Here is a 22113-nt window from a genome sequence, read left to right on the forward strand (position 1 = left end):
GGGGAGGGGAGGAGGAGGGGCAGGGAGGGCAGGGGTGATGTTTCTCGGGAGGGGAGGCAGAGAGGTTGCTGGCTGCACTTAAACAATCAGCCACAAGGGGTGACCTGACCAGGGCTGGCTGTGGGGTGCTCTGGCCTCTGTAAATGGGACTGCTCTGTTCCATGGCTTCCCCTGTGCTGTGTGGGCCGCAATCCCAGCTTTGTGTCCGTGGGTGTGAAGCAAACGAGGTGAGAGAGCTGACAGGGTCTGCCTCCAGGTGGGTGTGAGAAACACCCCGGGGCTTCTCTGGGCAGTGTTTTCTTCTGGAATTTATACATCCAGAGCCAGATGACCTCCCCACCACCCTCCACCACCGCTGGGAGCTCAGGCACAGGGAGGCCCAGGTGTGACTCCTGCCAGGCAGAAGGGATTGACACAATGTGTTCTGGGGAGACTTCAGCTGGCAACTCCTGCAGTGGGAGCAGCTCTCAGAGGCCTTTGGTGGGACCCCTCCTCTAGTTTCCCCAGAGCCTCTGGCTCTCTCCTCACAGTGACTTGTGAAGTGGAAGGAGCGGTAAAGGGCTAGTTCATAAAAGTGACAGACCGGCACGATGCATTAGGGACTCTTGAACCCCAGGAAACTGCCCAGTGCCTACTTGCCTTTGGTCTCGAACTCTCCACTGGGCAGTGGGCCAGAAAAATTGGCTCTGTTTCCTGGGAGTCACTCACCCACTGTGTAGCTGGATGTGGCTGAAGGGGCCTCTGTTGGAGATTCAGCCTCAGCACCCAGCTTCCAGGGGTGGGAGTCCTTAGAGGATCAGCAGGCGTACAAAAAGGGCCTGATTTTCCCTGCGTGTGGAAACAGCAGGTTTATCCAAGGTGCACGTCCAGATCTCTCTCTGTGGATGCCCCTACCCAGCCTCTGAGCCATGTCTGGTTAGGGAGGGGCAGCAGCCCTGCCAAGAGGCCCCTCTGCCTCTCCTTGCCCCTCTGTCCCTGTCCCCATGCACGGGTGCACAGGGTGGGGATACTGAAACACGGATCTGGAATAAACTGAAAAGTTTACTCTGTGCAGCACTGAAATAAAAAAGCTCATTCAGAAAGTTAATGATTTATTTTATAGTTTCATTATCAGGGTCACATTACTCAATAGCATTTCAAACATGTCATTTGTACAAACTATGGTAATTAAAATTTATAACATACTTCATCAGCAGCATATGAATCTTTTAGCCGGCACTCTGCTGTCATATAAACAGTGTAATTTCAGCTGCAATTCACCCTTTATTGGCTCTCATTTGTGATTTAACAGCCATCAATGACTGCTATAAAGAATAAATTAACCATCTGTAAACCTTATGATGACAGGGACAGTCAAACAGACTTAAGCGCCTTCCGCCAGCTCTTGGACCTGGCAGGGAGCAGGTGAAGGCCAGGTAGACTGAGGCCCTGCACAAAGCTTTGCTGCCTCCTCTCCGTGGGTGGCTCTGGCTGGACTTGAGATCCCTCTAGCTGCTGCTAGCAAGAGTATCTGTTTGTCTGCTTGTGGATGGGAAAATACAGGGAGGAGTGCGCTTCTCAGACACACCTGGGGCATCTGGGGATTCACGTATCACCTGTAGCAGTCATCCAGGGAGGCACTGGCACACATGTGTGGACATTTTTGGCTGATGTGGTGACGAGGCAGAAAGACTACTGACATTTGGCTCTTGGGACCAGTGCTGCTGATTGCCCCTCAAAGAGCAGGCTTGGGCATCTCCCAGTGCCCCCAAGAAACCCTGACATTCTCATTCTGGCACGAGGAGACTGAGCCTAGGAAGGGGAAGAGGCGTGTGGAGGGCAGACCCCAAAGGAGACCCAGACAGCAGCAATCTGAAGGTGCTAGTTCCCCGGCAGGTGACTGCCCAGTGGGGACCATGAAGCCGCTCAGGGGCATTCTTGGAGAGGGTGGCTAGGGTGAGGTGGTTTGCCCCATGGCCAAGACTGGGCAGCTCATAAATGGAGCGGATTGCATGTGTTACAGAGACATCTCCAAGGAGCCTGGGTTATGCAGGCCAATAAAGCTGGCCTCATAAAGTCATCCCGACGTGCAGGATTACTGCAGCCTGCTGAGGTCACCTTCCTGCCCTGATTTATTGCCAGCCGATGGGTTAATAATACTGTTTACTGACTCTTCCTCTTGTCCCTTCACCCCTCCCTTCTTGCAGTAGATACAGATCAAAGCGTCCCTCGGGAGAGGTGTGGAGGGGGGGACCAGGCGAGTTGGGCATTGAATTCTGTGCTGCTTTAAAGCAGTAGTTGGCTCTTTCTGAGAAGTTGCCTGGGTCCTTCGGCCAAGCTCTCTGGAGTTTAGTGAAGATTGGGGACCGGAGATGAAGTGTCTCCTGCCTGCTGTGCAATACGTGCTTGTGGCAGTGGGCAGGAGGCAGCTTTTCTGCCCCAGTTGTGAGCTATTCATTCCCACCCGGATTCTCAGTGGTTAAGGGGGTTGAGATTCTCAGTCTCCTTTTTCACTTTCAGAAGATTCCAAGTGTTACATTCTAGCCTCGCTCGCTACAGTTTGAAAGGTTTTATATACATAAACCAAAACAAAAAACCCAAAAACAAACAAACAAACAAAAAAAACCAGACTGGGATTGATCCTCAAATGTTTCCCTACACATAAGTGTGTCTCTTGCAGTGACATTCCTGTAGTGAAACTTCTAGAGGCCTTCATTGTGGTGGGTTCTCCAGGTCCGTCCTGGGCCACTATCCAGTAGTACACAGAGGAAATAAGTCCCCGAAGCACCTTGACTTCTGGGGCTTTCCTCTGGCAAATGCAGCCACCGCTTCTAACCTAGGTGTCCAGGGCTTGCTTTCATCAGAAGTGAGTACCCCCAGGAAACTGCAAGTCTGCAGAACCCTTGGCAGCACTCTGGTGATACATATCATCTTTGGTTAAATGAACACACGGCAACAGAGCGATTTTTCTGCAGGATTCAAAGCACTGGGGCCTGGTCTGGCGGTGTAGGCCTGTAATCCCAGCTAATTGGGATTGCAAGTTCAAGGCCAGGCTGCGCAGTTTAGTCTCAAAGTAAAGCAAGAAGGCTGGGAATGTAGCTCAGCACTTACAGGTTCAATCCTCAGTAGCACAAACAATCAAACTACCAGGAATTAAGCAGTCCCTGCCTTCAGGGTCCTGATGTCTACTGGTAAATTACAATGAAGGTTATTTAGCAGACTTTGGCAGGACAATAGAGGTACAAAGAAATTTAGTAAAATGAGAGAGGGAGATAGTCTAATCGCTGAGAATCCTAGAAGACGACAGTCATTCATTCAATCATCAACCGCTTTGTCAACCTTGCTTCTTCCCAGGCACTGGGAGGGCTTCCCCTGGTGCTACCCAAGTGGCCTTTCTCCGCCCTCCTCTCTAATCTCTTCCCCTAACCCGGACTCCCATCCAGCCTTGCCGATGTACCTGGAGGAGCATTAAGATGACAAAGTCACATTTAGAGAACCTGAGTGCCTTCCTTGTCTGAAGGCTGAGGAGGGTTGGAAGAGATGCTGCTGATACTGGCTGAAACCGGCCTATCTCGCCCTGCTAATGTGCTTGTATCTTTACTTCCCGTGAGTCTGGCTGCCAGGTGGTTGTAGGGCTGTGAATAGCTGTCTTTGGAGATTCTGCCAGGCCCCAAGGAGGGCGAGAGTGTGGGGCTTTGCATATCGGGAGTGGCTGGGACAGGTAGGGTTCTGGTGGTACTAGGCTATGTGGGTCCCATAACCTTCAGCTGTGACCAGGCCTCTTCCCAGTGGGAAGAGCGTAACCAGCCACAGTGGTACCATCACTTATGCGACCTTCGAGTAGCATATGCCCCTGGACAGCCAGGAAATTTATCTTAGTTCTACCCGTGGGGAGAGATGAGGCCAAGGCCACAGGTCTAGTAAATGATTTGGACCGTGGACTGTCTCTAAATCCCACACTTGGTACAGTCATGCAGCCAGATGTGATGCTGTACACTTGCAATCCTAGCTACTCAGGAGACTGAAGCAGGAGGGTTACAAGCTCGTGGGCAGCCTGGGCAACTTAACAAGACCCTGTATCACAGTCAAGTGTAAAAAGAAGGGACTCAGAATGTAGCTTGGTGGTTGATCACTTGCCAACCATGCATGAGGCCCTGGGTTTAATCCCCAGTACCGAAATTAAAAAAAAAAATCATATCAGGGTTCTTTTCAACCTCTCTGAGGCAGCCAGCACTACAGACTGAGTCTCCTACCACTTTACTCTGCTCCTTCTTAGCTGACCCCTAAAGAGTCTATTAAAAATAAGTACTGCTCCTTTCTGAAACATTTACTCACTCTGTTGAATAAAAAGCTTTGGAGAATTTTGGGAAGATACTGTCACTATGGAGATATGCCTGCCACTCTGTCTATGGCTCTCTAGCTGTCTGTATTTCATGCAGACATAGCTGTGCACATTTGTATTAGAAACCCGCAGCTGGCCACAATCCCTGAGATCAGTGGGTGGAACTACTTCTGGACCTCATCGGTGCTGTCCTTCCCTAAGGTGTTGTCAAGGGCAACTTTGGCTGTGAATCCTTGTTCTTGGGCCCCTTAGGCCTGTTGGGCTCACGTCCCAGCTTGAGTCCTCTTCCCATGTTTGCTTAACCAGCACTATTATTCTCTTGTACTGGTTGGCCCGTTGCAATCTGTGTCAGAATGGGCTGGTGTGAAGGGTAGTCTAATAAAGAAAACTAACAAGGGTCAGCTGAGCCCAGCATCGGGGAAGATTCCTGTTTCTGAGCTGTTCTCCTTCACTGGCCAGTTGGTGGCCCACCTTTGTCATGTTACATGAAGTGGGGAGGCACAGAGAGCGGGCAAGTACGTGTGTGGCATGGGAACCCTTACAGGCATGGTGTGGGAACCCTTCTGCAAGCTTGCATATGCTTTTAGAGGTGCTCGACCACTGTAAGCTGAGAGCACAGAGCCGCACTGAGACTGTAGGAACATCACACCTTGGCCCAGACCTTATCCTGCGCCCATGACCATTTAGGTGGTGGTGGTGGCAGGTCAGTCATTTCACTTGTGTGCGCCTCAATTTTCCATCTGTCCATGAAAGGGTAGCAGGCAACGACCAAAACAGGACCCTGAAAACAGCACACTCATGGTGCTGAAGGAAGGCACTGCTGTTTTGGAAATGGAAAAGCCAGTCATTCTTGATTTGACTTCAGATGCCCTCATAGTTAGGCCTCCGTTATTGGTGCTCGTAATGACATGCTGTTAATAGGTCAAATTATGCTTTCTCACCCTCTGTGACCAAATTTATACACTGAAGTTCTAACCCCTGTGTCTTAGCCTGGGACTGTATTTGGAGGTAGAGACATAACAGCATTAAAATGTCATGCCAACACTGTGGGAGTGATCCCTCATCCTGTCTGTCTAAAGAGGAAGCCTGTCTTATGAGAACAGATTTGGACCCAGATGGGTACAGAGAGAGGAAGATCATGTAAAGATACAGGGTGAGGGTGACCATTTGCAAGCCAAAGAGAAGGCTTTGCAAGAAGCCAGCACTGCCAGGACCTTGGTTGCTTGGCTCCCCTATGTCTGTTGTTGAAGTTACCCCAGTGGTGGCGTCTTCTTATAGTTGTTGCCCTAACCCACAGACGGACAGACTTATTTATCTTATTTATCTCTTGGACACTCCAGAGCAATCTGGAGGGAGTTCAGCCTTAATGTAGGGGCCGTCTGACTGAGGTGTGGTCACAGCCCTGGCTTGAGGTGTGCATGTCATCCTGGGAATGAACTGCTGAAAACTGCATGGGTTTCAACTCTAGCTTTCCAGGCACTGTGGGAAGAATCCCATTTATGCTCCCTTACATAATCTTCCTGTTACCTTTGGGAAGACAGGGTTATGATTTACAATTTGCTGATGAAGAGAGAGAAGCCTGGGGATTGTGACCCCTTGACCCATGCCATACTCTAAGTCAGCAGAGCCAGGAGTTCTTGCAGCTGATTTGCTTAAATGTTGTGCTTGGGACTAGCCCAGTAAACATCACTGGAGGCCTGAACCCAGGTACGAAGGTGACCTTCTGGAAGAGCAATTGAAAAAAAAAATGAAGGTGAGGCACAATGAAGAATCTCAAAGCATTTCCCTAATCAGGACAAATGGCTGCGAGCCCAAGGTTTGCAGAGATAGCCTGCCACATCTCAGGATGCAGCTCTCCCCACAAGCCTGTGCCTCGCTGGCTCTGAAATTTATGCTGGAATTTAGACAGAGAACACAAATCATCATAATCTCCCGATGAAAGATCGCTGTCTCTGCAAATGCATCACCTGCTTGGAAAGAGACATGTTAAAAAATAGTGATAATATACAGGCACAGGGAGAGCGATTTCCATGCCTGGGCACCTCCAGCTAAAACACACACACACACACACACACACACACACACACACACACACACCTGCACAAGAGGCAGTGGAGGACAAAGAAAGTTGCCTGGGTCCTAGCGCAGCTTCTATGTCAGGCTGTGACTCGGACATTTCCAACAATAGACTGCATGAATCTGTCTGGGATACCGTCCACACCCAGGCATCTGGGTGAGGAGGCCTGAGCTGGGGGCATTGGATCCACCCTGCTTATCCTGGTATCTGAGTGTGCTCGGGTTGACCGTAGGAGTGAGAGATGGGTAGGAAAGTCAGAGACAGGGTGGGGCACCTGGAGCTGGAGGAAGCTCACAGTGTGACTTGTCTTTGTTCTCTTTTGTCCCCTTGGCCTTGCTCTCCCTCCTACTAGTTCCATCAGCAGCCTTCTACTGGCTTCTTTCTGGAGACAGGAGGAGGCACAGAAAGCTCTCAGGATGTGCGAACGCATACCTCTTCAACTTTGCCGTCACAGTGTCCTTCCTCTCCCACCATCCATCTGTTTTCTCAGCTACTCCCTAGTACAACAGAGTGAGGGTGAGTGTGGGCTTTGAGTTTTGTGACTAATCGGCAGCGTGTCTTTGGCCAGCTCCTTCACTCTGGAAGCCCCAGCCTTGGTCCAGGAACCACACTATTCCCACATAACAACAGGGCTTCCTGTTATGGCTGGAGGCTGAATCTTGGTCTTCCCCTGGCTGCTCCTCTCTTCTGCTACAGTGTGCTTTGAGTGCCAGGGCTAGATTCCTATAAGCTCTGCTCAGGAGGAAAGCTATTTGGAGTCTAATGGGCCTGCAGAACAGGTGCATCCCTCTTGCTGCAACAATTACTGGATAAACAAAATGAAAACCCAAACCTAAGTACATTGTCCTAGAGGGGGAAATCATACTTCAGAATGGTCAGAATGTTTACCAACCCTGTGAATGGGAAGCAACAGAGACACACTGAGGCTTCCCACTTCCCACTGAGGCCAGAGAGTTGGTCTCTGCTGATCAGCAGCTCTCCCTGCACAGGCCGGTCCCTGGCCTCCAGAGGGGTGTCCTGGTGGGAAAAGAGTTCAAGAATATCTTCTGCCATTTTCTCTCCTCAATAGAAATGAAAAGAATGCAGGAGTCACTGTTTATGGAGCGTCCAGTTTGAGAGTGTCAGTGTTTACAGCCATCTTCAGCAATGATTTGAAGGCCAAGGGCACTTGGCTGTTGGGGATGCCCCTCAGAGTCTCCCCAAGGCCCGTGTGAAGGACCTGACAAGGGTGTGCAGCACAGGACTCCTGAGTGTGGGGCCTGTGAAACCGTCGGGGGTTTCCAGAAGCGTTGCCAGAGAGGAGCAGTTCTGCCTCTTGGGGCTGCACAACAGGTGTGTGTGGGAGACTTGCCTTGCACCGGAGCCTGCATCCCATCTATTGCTGTTCTCCAAAAATGGCTTTTGGCTCCATAAAACCAAAAGCACTTGGAGCACTAAACCAAACGCCTCTTGCGCGATGACTTTCCTGTTATGTTAATAACACACAGAACCCGATTTTCCTCATAAACTGGTGACTGGGCTCTTACCGCCAACCCTCTGGGCCATCTCCTGTGTCATTCGTATCTTGGCTTTCTTCATCTCTCTTTTTCCTCCCATGGAATGAAAGTGCATCAGCCAGGCACTTTCCTGATGCTAAATCCCTTCCTTGAGTCTGGTAATTTTTAGGGAAAATACAAGCATTTTCTTATGAAAAGAAAGAAAAAGAAGAGATGTGAAAAAAGCAACTGAATGAAGGAAGGAGGGGTAGAGGGGAAGGGTTAGATGGCTTGAGTAGGACTGCATTTTGAGCAGATGCGAGGTGACACATATGCACCTGTAGTGTTTATTTGCTTATCTAACAATATTTCCTGGGCTGGGTTCACCTCAGTGGTCCGGGATGTGCTTAGCATGCTGGGTTCAGTGCTGGCCATCGTGAAAATGTATGTCAGGAATAATAAACAGAGCAAAGAAAAGCATAGGTACCTGTCCTTGTGGAGCATACATTTAACATGGAGAATTACTTGGTCCTTATTAGAATACAAAGTGGTAGGATTTGATCAATCCAGCGAACTCAGAGTATCCCTGTACTGTCTCATACAGTAGGATTTGATAAAATCAGGGAAGTCAGGGAAGTGACCGTGAAGATGAGATCTGAGGAGGAATAAGAATTCACTAGGTAAAGTAGGGAAAGAATAGCATTCCAGCCAGGAAGGGCACACTGAGCAGGCACACACAGAGGCCTGGGGCTTGAAGATGTAATAGACACAAATAACAATGAGTCAAAGATTATAGAAATGACTCTTATGAATCAATGAGAAAACTGTAAATAACCTTTCAAAGATAGGCAAAATCTAGAGAATAAATTTCATGAAGAAACAAATGTATCTGGCTAATAAACATACATAGACTTTTTCTATGCAGTCAGTGGCCAGGTGATTGCTGACACCATTTGATTCTCCCAATCTATGAACATGGGATAACTTTTCATTTTTTGTATTGTCTTAAGTTTCTTTCATTAGTATTTTACAGTTATCATTTTAGAAGTTTTCACATTTTTGGTTGTTTTTTGTAGATATTTAATTTTCCATAGCTGTGGTGAAGCAATTGCTTTCTTGATTTCCATCTTGTTTTTGGTGAATAAAAATACTACTCTTTTGTATGTTGATTTTTTTGTTGTGACATTTTACTGAATTTGTTTATCAGTTATAACAATGTTTTGGTGGAGTCTTTAGGTCTTTCTATGTATCAAACACTGTCAAGCAAAAAGGAAAAATTTGACTACCTCCTTTCCAATTTGGATGCCTTTTGTTTCTTTCTTATGCTTCATTGCTCTTGCCAAGACTTCCAATACTATGTTGAATAAAAGTAGTGAAAGCGAACAGCCTTGTCTTGTTCAAGATTGTGAAGGATGTTGGTTGTGTAATAGCCTTTATTATATTGAGTTACATTCTTTCTATTCCTGACTTGCTGTTTTTATTGTGGGGGATGTTGAGTCTTTCAGATACATTTTCTGCATCCATTGAGGTGGTCATATGACTTTTATTCTTCATTCTGTTGATGTGAGGTATTACATTTATTGATTTGTGTATTTCAAGACATTCTTGTGTCCTCAGGATAAATCCCACTTCATTATGTTGATCTTTTTGATGGCTGTTGGTTTTTGTGTGCTAATAATTATGTTGAGAGTTTTGCATAGATGCTTATCAGGGATAATGGTCTATAGTGTTCATTTTTGACATTGTATCCTTGTCTAGTTTTGTTACCAGGGTTAGGTTGGCCTCACAGAATGAGGAGGAATACGAGTTTACTAGGTGAAGTAGGGAAAGAATAGCATTCTCATTTGGCAGAATTCTTTCCTATTTTTTAGAGTAGTTTGAGAAAAATTGTGATTAGTTCTTCTTTAAATGATTTGTAGAATTCAGCTGTGAGTCCATCAGGCCCTGAACTTTTCTTTGATGGAAGACTTGTAATCACTGCTTTAATTGCCTTACTTGATATTGATTGGTTTATTTAGACTTTGTATTTTTTATTTGATTGAATTTTGGTAGGTTATGTGTGTCTGGGAATTTCTCTATTTCTTCTAGGTTTTTCAACTTTTAGCCTATAATTTTCATAGTAGTTTCTTGTGATATTTTGAATTTCTGTGGTTTCCATTGTAATGACTCTTTTTTCAGTTTCTAATTGTTTTTGCTAGTACAAAGCATACAATTGACTTCTGTTTTGACCTTCAATCCTGTGACTTGGCTACATTTAACTTATTGGTAGTTAATAATTTGAAATTACTTGAACATCTCTATGAAATGGAAGATTTCATCTGAGTTGCCAGATTATTGATACAGAACAGCTGTTCAGAATATTTTATTATTCTTTTAATATCTGTAGGACCTGTAGTGATGGCCTATCTTTCAAAAACAATATTAACTATTTATGTTTTTTATATTTCCCACATTTAGCTTTTCCAGTATTTTCCATATTTTGCACAGATCAGTGTTTTTGCCTGATTTCATTTCACTTTTACCTGAAAACTTTTTTTTTTACATATTTTATCATGAAGTTATAGCAATGAATTCTTCCAACTTTTGTTGGGGTCCTTTACCTTTGAATTAAATTTTTCCTAGGTATATAATTTTATATTGATAGTTTCCCCAGTATATCATTATCTTCTGGTTTGAATTGCTTTTAATGTGATGCACTAGTTGTTATTTTCCCCTTGTATGTAGTGTATCTTATTACTCTTTTGCTTCTAAGATTAATTTTTGTCACTAGTTCTTACCAACCAGATAATCATACAGCTTTGTGTGGTCTTCTTTGTGATTATCCTGCTTTGGGTTCATTGAACATTTTAATTTGCGAGTTTATAGCTTTCTTTAAATTTGAAAAATATTTGATGACTGTACTTCAAAATTTTCTACTTCCACATCCTCTGGGATCTCTAATTGTGCAGCAACTACTCAGTATTTGGTTAATTTTTCTTCAGTGTTTTCTCCTCTATCCTTTAGATGGGTAATTTCTATTGCTATTTTTAAATCCATTGATATTTTCTTCAGCAGTGCTAATCTAGTGTTTAATTTCCATTTTTTAAAGTTATCATACTTTTTCAACTCTCCAAGTTACATTTGGTTTCTTTCTAAATTTTGTTTTATCTTCACTAAGTTAATGTTTTTCTTTAGTCTTGTGCATGTTTATACAGCTATTTAAACATCTTTTGTCAGCTTACTCCATCACTTTTGTTATTTCTAGACCTGTTTCTGTGGTCTGATTTTTTTCCTGACTATGCTCCTCAGATAGAGAAATTCTCGATAGGATGCCAAGCATTTGTAATATAATAGTAGGCATCTGAATGTTATTGTTCATTTTTAGAATGCAAAGGGAGTTAAATTCCTTGTGGATCAGCTCATAAGGCTGGATTTATGTTGCCTTCCTTCTAGAGCTAGTGTGTTTGTGTAGTTTCCTTTCGAGATATGATCTGGGAACCAGCTTTCATTCTTTGTATGGTCACATCACCCCTTAGGTGGACCACATCCTTGCAGGTGATCACATTCAAATGATCAGAAGGGAGCAGGATCGAGAAGGGTACACCTTAACGAAGTGACACCCAACCTCTGCTTGTGTTTATTGGTGGATCTCATTCCATGGTCATGCCTAGATGCAGCGGAGGTAGGACATATGGTTTCTGCTAGGCAGCTACCAACTGTACAATAAGAAAAGATCTATGAGGGCTGGGGACTTAGCTCAGTGGTTCCACTGCCTGCCTTACAAGTGCAACGTCATGTCCTGAGTTCCATCTCTGGTACCAAAAAAAAAAAAAAAAAAAAAAAAAAAAAAAAAAAAAAAAAAAAAAAAAAAAAAAAAAAAAAAAAAAAAAAAAGAAAGAAAGAAAAGGGCTACGATGTCCGTTGAGCCATGAGTCATTACTGCCACAATAGAGATAATGCTTTGCAGAAGTTTTCCTTAGATGGCAGAGAGTGATTGGCTCAAAGCTGCGGAGAGGTGAAGGCTTGAAGGCATTTCTCTTTTTAATCTGTGAGACAGGTGCATGTTTTAAAGCCCCTGGGAATGATCCAATCAAAGAGAGGTTAAATATACAAGAAAAAAAAGGGTTAAACAGGATGCATATGAGAAAAAGACAAGGTAGAAGAGTATGACATGCAAAGCCCAAATGCAAGGAAAGATTGGCCTCAGGGAGGATGCACAGTTATTATGCTGCACTGGGAGGGAAGGAGGGTGGCTGGGGATGGAGGCAGCATAAGTAGATATGCATGCTTGGGAATAGGAAAACAGGGCCTGCTTCTCTTCCGGCATCTATTTGTTTTTTCTTGAAATCAGAGGGTAATTTTCAGTGATGTGTGGATCATGGGAACTGTGAGGGGAGGGAAGATTTGAAATCATCGTTGCCTCGCCCACCACTTGTTATACAGTAGGTGCTTCATAAATGTTTGTTGAATGTCTTGATATGTGGACTGCTTTTTCTGGGATTTCCAGGATGGCATCTGGGGATAAATGAGGGTTCTTTCCCTCTGCCTCTAGGCTGGCACCAATACCTGGCTGTGAGTCAGTGACTGGAACTCATCACCAGAGGGCTAGGGATGTGGTCACTGAATTCCTAGACAATCTCATTGCCTAAATTGCTCTCTGATGTTTTCATCGGCTGCCAACAGCGGCAGAAGGCCTGAGTGTAGGTGAAGGTGGGAGGGGTGTGTTTGGAAGGGTGTCCTGTATCTATTAGGCCTCTGGCCTCTCTGAGTCAGGGCACAAGACGGAAACCATGGCTCGTTCTGTTGCCTCCATGGTAGTGAAAATCAGACCTTGGAGTTAACGGGGGAGCCTCTTCCTGCTGTGCTTGGGAATAGGTCATGAACTTGCAATGACTGAAATGAAAGATGGAAACACGGTCAGAGAATAACGGATTTATAGAACATGTGTGCTGGAGCCCTAGAAGTGGGCGCTCCATTCCTTTCTGTGGCCACATCTTTCTACTCCCTGTCACCTCTCCTCAGCATCTTCTCTCTCCCCAGATCCCTCTGAGAAGCCATGCGTGAGGGCAGCCCTGTGGCCAAGGGCTCTGCAGCCTTCCTGTGCCTGCTGCTCCCTGTTATTTTCATTCCCCTGTAATTTGAGGGGACAGGTGAGATGTGCTTCAAAACACTGTAATCATATTTTAAATGGAAATGAAATGTGTGAATTAAATGTAAATTACAGTAGAATGGAAGGACAATCACTATTAGTTAAGGTCTGACACCTATTTTTTGCAGACCTTTCCCAAACGCCACAACTTGTTTCCCCACACGTGTGACGAGAGGTTGTAATTATGTGGCAGCTGCTTCTGCAGTTGGATGGATGCTGGTTACTGGATCATTTGTGCAGGAGCCTCCATGTGTGGGGCTGTGTATATTTTTTAAATAGATATGGACTGCTGTTGGTTCTATAAAATTACCCAGAAGAAATGATATTTTTATACGAGGGCTATAGAAAGCAACCATTTTTTTTTCTTTTTGTTTTCCCCTTGGAAAGGTGAGTTGGTAATATAAAGGGACACTTTTATATAGTCAATTTATTTACGGATTCTCCATTTGCTTTTATATTGGAAAAATATGTGCTGTGCCAATGACTTGCAATTTCGCCTTCCGTCTCGGCCAGCCTCCCTCCTGCCGAATTCTGGGAGCTTGTTGAGTCCCAACAGACCCTTGTCTCCTTATGTGTAATCATTCATGGGGCATTTTTCAAGGTGGTACCAGCTCTTTGTTATAAATTCTTGCATGATGCAGGGGATCATTTTATTGTCTATCCACCCAAAACCATGACAAATAGCAAAGGAGATTAAAGAAAAAACTATCACTTCAGTTCTACTCTGTGCATTCCCTCAGTTTGTTTGGTGTGAACAAAATGCCCAGTCCACTGAGCGCACTTTTGCACTTCCCAAGCCATTCCATGGTGTGGCAGAACTTCCAGGGATAAGAACAAATCTGGATAAAACAGATATAGGTAGCAGCATGGGAAGACCAGGAAATCCATTAGGAAGGGATCTGTTTGCATGGCCATTGTTAATTCCAGTCTTGTTTGCTTCAATCAAACCCTGACTTGGTTGGAGCAGTCAGCAGATAATATATGTTGAATAATTATGTGTGTCATTGAATTTTACAAATCTTGCATTTTTGAAGCAACGAAGATGTAGCCTCAGTCAATATTTAGTTTTCAGGGACACTGGTAATTAAGGTGTAATGTCTGGTTGGTGATGGCCCAGGTTCCATCCTAAATGCTGCCTGCGATGAGGCCAGTCCCTCCTCCATACTTGGCCTTAGACCGGCACCCCCCACCCCATCCTCTCCTAGATCCTGGCTGAGGACTGCAGGACAGCCCCTAAGCATGTTGCACGCCACTGTCTGAACTGTGCTCCACATCTCTGCTCTAAACGTGGTTCTGATCACACTGCCCCTCCTGCCCTGCTGAGAAACCTCCGGGGGCCTTGGTGAGACAGAGTGAAGAGACCAGTGCTCACCTCCCCAATGTTCTCTCCACTCGGCCCTGTGAGGGCTTCCTCCCTAACCAGGCTCTGTGTATCCTCACCTCCTCTGTCTGGTGATCCCACTCACCTATGGAAGTCTCTCTCAGAGTTCTCCTTAGGATGAAGCTTTACCACACCCCTGCAGCAGATAGAGTTTGGCTCCTGGCTGTTTTCCAAGGCTCATGTATTGAAGCCTTGGTCACCAGCCTGTGCTGCTTTGGGAGGGGTGGAGCCTATGATGGGTGGAATTTAGATCATGGCGGAAGTGTGTCCTCCAGGGGATTCTGGGACATTCCTGCGTCTCCTTTTCTTCCTGGCTGCCACAAGATGAACGAACCTCCTCTGTCACGTATTCTCACCATGATGTGCTGTGTTGGCCACAGGCCCAGTGCAACCAACCCAAGAGACCATGGACTGAAACTGCTGAAAGTGGGTGTCAAAATGAATCTTTTCTCTTTTAAAGTCAATTATGTCATGTGTTTGTTACAGCAGCCTTGAGCTAACTAACACACAGGCCAAGCCAAGTGCCTGGTTGCTGTGTTCTTGGACATGCTGCACTCAGCACCGCAAATCACTACTGATTCTATGTATTGCTGTATCTGGAGATCCGTGGGCCCACACCAGGATGCCTGGCCTGAGGGGCACCTTTCCTGCAGAGGTCCAAGGTCCACCAGGAGTAAGCCTTCTAGGTGGTAATCATTTCCTTTCGGAAAGCAGAAGTACTGAAGCCAACATGATTATGTGCCAACTTCTGAAATTGCTTTTCTTCTTTTTGGACATTCTCCACCTTCCTTTTTAAATAGAACATAAAAACAGCTGCATATAATAAAATGTAAATCACACTAAGTGTCATCTTCTTGATTTCATTATATCTACTTCACCTTGTATATGTTCATGTGGAAATAAAATTAGTTGGCAGCGTATGTTATGGATTCAAATCTGGTACTGGTTCCTCTGCTACAAAACCTGCTGGCTTAGTGGTAGTAGAAATGTTGGTTGGGATTGGCAGATTAGGCCAAAGGGGGGAAAAAATCCATGACCTTGTAGGAATAGCTAAAAGGAAAGGGTCTGTGCTTCTGAAGGCCTCGCCACATCTTATTTCTCCTGTATAAAAAGAGAAGGTCTTAATATCTGCATCGCATATACGTAAAAAGAGACTGATGCAGAAGGGCTGATCCAAATGCGAAGATGAGGCCATGAGAGCATAATCTTGAAACTCTTGAATTTCTTGCAGATGGTGGCCTATCTAACTGCTCTTAATGAAACAAGGCTGTTTTGAGTCACATAGATTTGGTGAATATATCACGAGGACCAGCATCTCTATGCAGTGTATTACCAGGAAGCCTGGGTGTTTCCAGCGAAGCTGTGGTTCTGATTGAGATTTCCATGGGGTCCAGGGGGAAGTACCACGGGGTGAAGGTAGCCCTCCTGACCACACCCCTGTCACAATGCCCCTGCCAGCTTACACATCCCTCACTGGAAAGCAAATTGCCATGAGTCCTTCCTACTTGAAACTGCAAGTCCAGACGGCACAACCAACCCCCAGAAAGCCCAGCTTCCACATCAGCTCTTTTTATTAATTTAGCCAGACAGCCCCGCAGACCTGGGATTTATACTGGTAGATCTTGGTCTTGTGAGGGCCCAGCTCAATTTGTGCAGAAATTCCACCATCGGAGGAGAGCTGATTTAGGGTCAGAAAAGGGTATTTGAAACAAGTGCGCTTTCCTTTATGAGTCTTTTAACATTGGGAGAGAAATACAATCGATTGCAATTGATTTGTGTATATGGCTTTTTGTGTGAAGTGTCACAGCATATTTTATAGGAAGATAGAAACAATGAAGGGAAAGAGAGAGTAGTCACCCTTGAGGAACAGAGAGAACAAATAAACATCCTAAAGAGCAGGGTTTAGCCCTCCATGTAGACAAATGTGTTGACCCTGCTTAGCCACTTACCAGCTGTTGGAACCTAGCAAGTTGCTGAGGTCTCTAAGCCTCAGTTTCCACACCTGTAAAAGGGGAATGCTCTGAGAAGCCTACCTTACAGGCTGCGAGCAACACTCCATTGTGCCTCTGACAGTCTGAGCCCTGTGGGTGCCGTGTCCGGGTCTCAACAAGTGACATCAAAAAGAGACAGTGCGCTCTGGTTGGGATGTGCTAAGCCTGAAAAGTCAGGGCTGCGGAGAGGCCACTGGGAGTCAGCTGCTCAGCTCCTCGTGCTCCTTCTGGACTGCAGCCACAGAAGTCTCAGGTGGGGCTCTGGGCTTCCTGCCCCTGCCTCTTCAGGTGCCTTCCTCCTCCCTGTATCCCTCCCTATGGATGTGTCTAGGAAAAGCTCTCCTAACAGTCTACCTTCCTTAAGTGCAACAGGCTAATGGCAGTTTAGAGTGTGTCCCTTGCGGGAGCAGTCACAAAACAGGACAGAAAATGTTTCTTTCATGTGTAGAGTTCGAGTTTAAAAGATACTCTCACCCAGTATTCCTTCATTTAACCATCTCGACAATTCCATGAGTTACATAAGACAGGTGCTGCTGTTTCTTCCTATTCTGAAGTGAAATACAAGCATAGAAAATTTAGGTCACCTTTCCAAAGTCTTATATTTGTTCCATAAATATGGTTTGAGGTATGTCGTGACAACTCATCAAAAGCTGCACAATTAATATAGTCAGAGTCTGTGACCTGATTTTGTGCTTTTTGACTCTACGTTCAGTGTATTTTAATAATAAAAAATAATTTTAGTCTAAGGAAAACTAATGGGAATTTCAGCAAAAATGGACAAATCAAGGAATCAGAGGATTTTCTTGTGTTTCTGCTTTATAGAAATCTTGCTGTTTGTAGGAAGACCCATTCCTTCCAAGACTTACTATGCCATCAAGTGTCTTTTTCTGTTAAGCTCTCTGATTGTGTCTGTATAGTCCTCCCATTTTTCTCACCAAGATACCTGTATTAGTTAGCCATTTTTGTGTACCAAGTTACCCCCAAACTTGGCAACTTCAAACAAAACACATTTATCAGCTCATAGTTTCTGTGGATCAGGGATCTGACCACCACTTGGTTGGGCCCTCTGCTTCTAGGACTCTTAAGGCTGTGAAGTGAGGACTGGGCTGTCATCCTAAGGTCACCCAAGGCCAATCAACTTCCAAGCTATCAAGTGATTGTTGGTAGGACTTAGTGTCTCTGGGTCTCAGTTTTCCAGTGGCTGCTGGTTGGAGCCTGTTTCTAGTCCCTCATTATGTGATCTGTTTTTTCTGTAGGGCAGTTCTCAGTGTGACTTGCTTCATTAGAGATGGCAGGGGTGAGCAGGAGAGGGAGAGGGAGAGGGAGAGGAAGAGAGGGAGAAGAGTCAGAAAGTAACTTTTTTACCCTATCTCTGAAGAGATACAGCATTGCTTTTGCTATATTCTGTTCATTAACGATGAGACACTAAGTCCATTCTGCCCTCCAGAGAGAGAGGCTATACACAGCAGGTGAGATCAGTGAGGTTGTCCTAGAAGTCTGTCTACACAAAGCCAGGCTTCCTTCAGAGTAAACCAGTCTCTAACAGTTTCATTTGTCAGGTTGTATTCTGAATTTGGATTGCTACAGAATCTCTTCCTAATAGTTCATGGTAGCATTGTCAGCATGCTACCCTTGCCAGTGACACCATAATGAAGCAAATTCACCTAAGTCTGTGTGGCCCATCACTGATGTCCCAGGGTTGGCTGTGGTGAGACTGAGCACACCTTGGCCTTGAATGAGCCTTCAGTTTTTTTCTCCCCTAACTCGGGTGGTTCTGCAGACAAATTCCTTCAAGACAGTGACAGGGAACTCTTGTCCTTGAGCCACCACCTACTGTGAAGTTGGGGTAGGGTCACGTCCACAGGCATGGACACTGATGCCGGCTCCTGGGTCCCCAGGGGATGACTGACACAGAGAAGGGGATGTTGCTTTGGGGATGGCTTCAGGCGGCCTTGAAACTGGAGTCTGTGGGTGCACAGGGGCACTCGGTCCCACATGCCAGAACCACACCATGTGCTTGGCAAGTTCATTGTATTTTTGTTCATTGAATCATCTCTCTCAGCTGTTGCTTTGCGAGGGGTTGGTTCATTAGCGCTACAGAGTGCACGTGTTGGCTCACTGCACTCAAATCTTCGATGGCTATTAGTTCTGTCCTGTGTCCCAGGCCCTGCAGAGAACACAGAAAACTGTCGTGGCAAATGCCGCCTAGCATGGCCGAGCACTTTCACTGAAACTTCATCTGGGTCTGGGATACCTCTTGAGTAAGGGCTACACACGCTTCCTGTGGGTCTGCAGGAACCACCAACCTCTTTGGCTTGACACAGATGGTTGCTTGTTGGCCTCCCTGCAGCTGCCTGTCCCCCACAGCTAACTCCAGTGAGCCACCTATGGCTGAGACGGAGGCTGTTGCGATAGGGTCTGTTTCTCCATGCACACATTTCCCTCACTGTGGTCCCCTTCCCTGACCACTTACCCATCTCTGCCCAGTAATCTCTTACACAGCTGCCAAGACCCAGCTCAAATGCCCATTCTCCTTGGAGCTTCCCTGGCCTCCCTTCACTCTAGGGTGGGACTCGCAGGTCTTCAGCAGCTGCCCCCAGCTTCCCCAGCCCCCGTGTTTGCCATGTTTATGTGCACTGGCACCCCCACCTCCTCATCTGGAGACCTGCTCTCTTGGCCCCCTCTGCCCATGCACAGGGCACTTGAAATGTTGGGTGTGCTGTCTGCAGAGCAGCCCTCTGGCAAAGGCTAACAGCTCCTCAGCCCGGCAGGCAGCTTCTGACCGCTGAGCCGTGTTTCTACAGTGGCTCCCTGAGGTCTCCAGGTCTCAGTTCCTCTGTCCACAGCAGTAACCAGCATAACACCCTTAGAGGCTTCCTTCCCCTCCAACCCCACTTTCCATTCTTGTATGCATGCATCGATGATGTTCAACCGCTCTCCTTCCACCTGTGCCCCCTTGCCCCCCAGCACCCTTTCTAGTCCCTAGCGATCTAGTTATCACTTTCTACTTTTAGCGTTGTTTGATTGTTTTTAACTCCCAAATACAAAAGAAAACGTGTGATACCTGTTATTCTGTGACTGGCTTATTTCTCTTAACATACTGTCCACAAATCCTGTCAGTGCTGCTGTGTAGGTTAAGATTTAATTCTTCTTTATGACTGAATGATACTCCAATGTGTACAGTAAGTTCCTGACTTAAGAACATTTTAGTTGCAAACTTTCACAGATGCAAAGAGACCCTGCATTATGAACATCATAGGTGCAAATAAATCATGGGAGCAGCTCACATGTCTGCTGCTAAAAATAATTTACTTACAGTGTGTGTGTGTGTGTTTGGTTTATGTTGTGTATATCTGTGCCAAAGGTATAGTCGGACTTATGGATGAATCTGACTTATGAAATTCCCCCAGAATGTAACTCCTTTGTAAGTCGGGGACTATATATGGCATTTCCTCTACCCATTCATTGGTTGATAGGCATTTAGGCTGGTTCTGTATCTTGACTATTATAAATAGTGCTGCAGTTATTAATGGAAACCTTTACCACAGTGCTTTTCTGTGATGATGTTGTACATTTTTTGATTTATGTATAGTCTCTCCTTCACTTTTGGCTTTGCAATCTATAGCTCCACTTACCTGAAGTTTGAAAATATTAAATAGAAAATTCCAGAAATAAGCAATTCATAAGTTTTAAATGATGTGTTGTTTTGAGTAGTGTGACAAAATCTCACACTGTGTTACTCCATCTTGCCTGGGACATGAGTTCTCCCAGTGTCCAGTGTATCCACATGGTATACCCTACCTGCCCATTAGTCACTTAGCAGTGGTCTCTGTCATCAGATAGACTGCTGCTGCATTGCAGATGTGTGTTCAGATTACTCTTATGTGGTAGCCTGACACTACATCATAGTACCTACATCCTTCCCCTCACTTCATCTCATCACATAAGCAGCGTATCATCTCACATAATGACTGGAAGAAGGATAAATACAGCACAGTAAGTTTTTGAGAGAGAGAGAGAGAGAGAGAGAGACTATAGTCACATAACTCATAGTATAGTATATTGTTTTGTCTTACTTTATTATGAATTATTGTTAATAACCTATTAGTATGCCTGATTTATAAATTACACTTTATTATGTTTGTACCTGTATAGGAATAAAATATTGTAAACACAGGATCTGGAACTCTCTGTGGTTTTAGGCATCTGCTGAGGTCTTGGAAGGGATCTCCCATCAGTAAGAGAGGATTACTGTGTTAGCTTCAGCTTGCTCCCAGGGGAAGAGACAGAGAGAACAGGAAGTAGCTTGCTGGGCAGTGTCATTCTTCTCTGTGTCAAGTACATATTTCCAAAGGGAAAACTCTGGCCACAGTGCTAGGAGCATTCTGAGGTTGCTTGCTGAGTGCTCAGGGGTGGGGGGAGAAAGGCCTGCGAGTTCCTGTAGTCAGCCAGGAGGCTGGATACTCTCTGGGTGGGCTCTGTGCTCTGTTTTGCCTTCGAGGCTGAGCTGGTCAGGGCCCCACTTTACTTTTGGGTGGGAAAATGCTTCCGTTGGGGATGAAGATGTAGCAAGGCTGTATTAACTTCCCACTACTGCAACAAAGTGCCTAAGATAATCAACTTACATTGAGGAAAGGTTTATTTTGGGTCACAGTTTTGGAGGCCCCATTGTTTTGGGCCTGTGGTGAGCAAGCACATCGTGGTGGGGAGCACATGGTGGAGAAAACTGTTTATTCATTGTCAGGATGTGAAAGAGAGAGGAGGAGCTGGTGTCCTACAATCCTCTTTGAGCTGTGCCCCAGTGACTAGAACCTACCCTGAGGCCCTGTCTCTTAGAGGTTTCATGACCTCCTGAAAATACCTCCATCTGGAGATCAACCTTTAACATGTGGGACTTTGAGGGATATTCCCCATCCAAACTATATCAAAGGCCTCTCAGCTGTGCTGATTAGGCTCCTCCTTCCCCTCCCCTTGGTCTCTGCTTGTGTCTGTGGGCCTTTGATTCAGAAGCCCAACCGTGCCATCCACTGATGGTGGATCCTTGGTTCTGAGGTGAGATTTTTCAATAGCAGGTCCTGAATGAATAATCAGAACCCGGAACAATGAAGGACAGAGCACTGTGTGATGTCCAGCGAAGTGGCCAGCAGCTTTCCTGAAGGATTATTCTGAGGTTAGTCGTTTTCACTTTGATTTTTTAGAATTAAAGTGCTGACCTTTATATAATAAAAATATCAGGCATGTTTTGCATTTAAGTCCTTTACTTGGTCAAATTAAAACTTGGCAACCTTATCATTTTTCCATACCCCCTTAAAAGACATATTTTTAATGGATCCATGATACACAAAAGAGTGAGAACTAATTTAGAGGTGCAGATTAGGTGTCTCATTTAAGCCTGACTTAACTGTTTGTAGGGAAGCACACTCTGACACCACATGCTCATCTTATCAGCAAGATGAGGGCAGGAATAAGGCTGTCGCGCTTCACAGAGACCACTGAGGAGGTGACTAGAAAACGAAATCCTATGGGAGCCGTGGTAGGCAGATGTGGTTAAGTATTTCAAAGTGGGGAGATGGGCTCGGATGACTCAGGCAGGCCCCAAGTGAGACCGTATGTGTCCTGCTAAGGGGAAGCAGAGGGAAGTCTCCCAAGCAGAGAGAAGGCGATACAGGGCACACAAGGTGGATACAGGGCAGAGGCATGAGAAGATGCTGGCCTGAAAGACTGGAGTGGTGCAGCCACA

The sequence above is a fragment of the Fukomys damarensis genome, unplaced genomic scaffold (genome assembly GCF_012274545.1).
Source record: "Fukomys damarensis isolate Sample0158 unplaced genomic scaffold, DMR_v1.0_HiC HiC_scaffold_18, whole genome shotgun sequence".
Taxonomy (NCBI): Eukaryota; Metazoa; Chordata; class Mammalia; order Rodentia; family Bathyergidae; genus Fukomys; species Fukomys damarensis.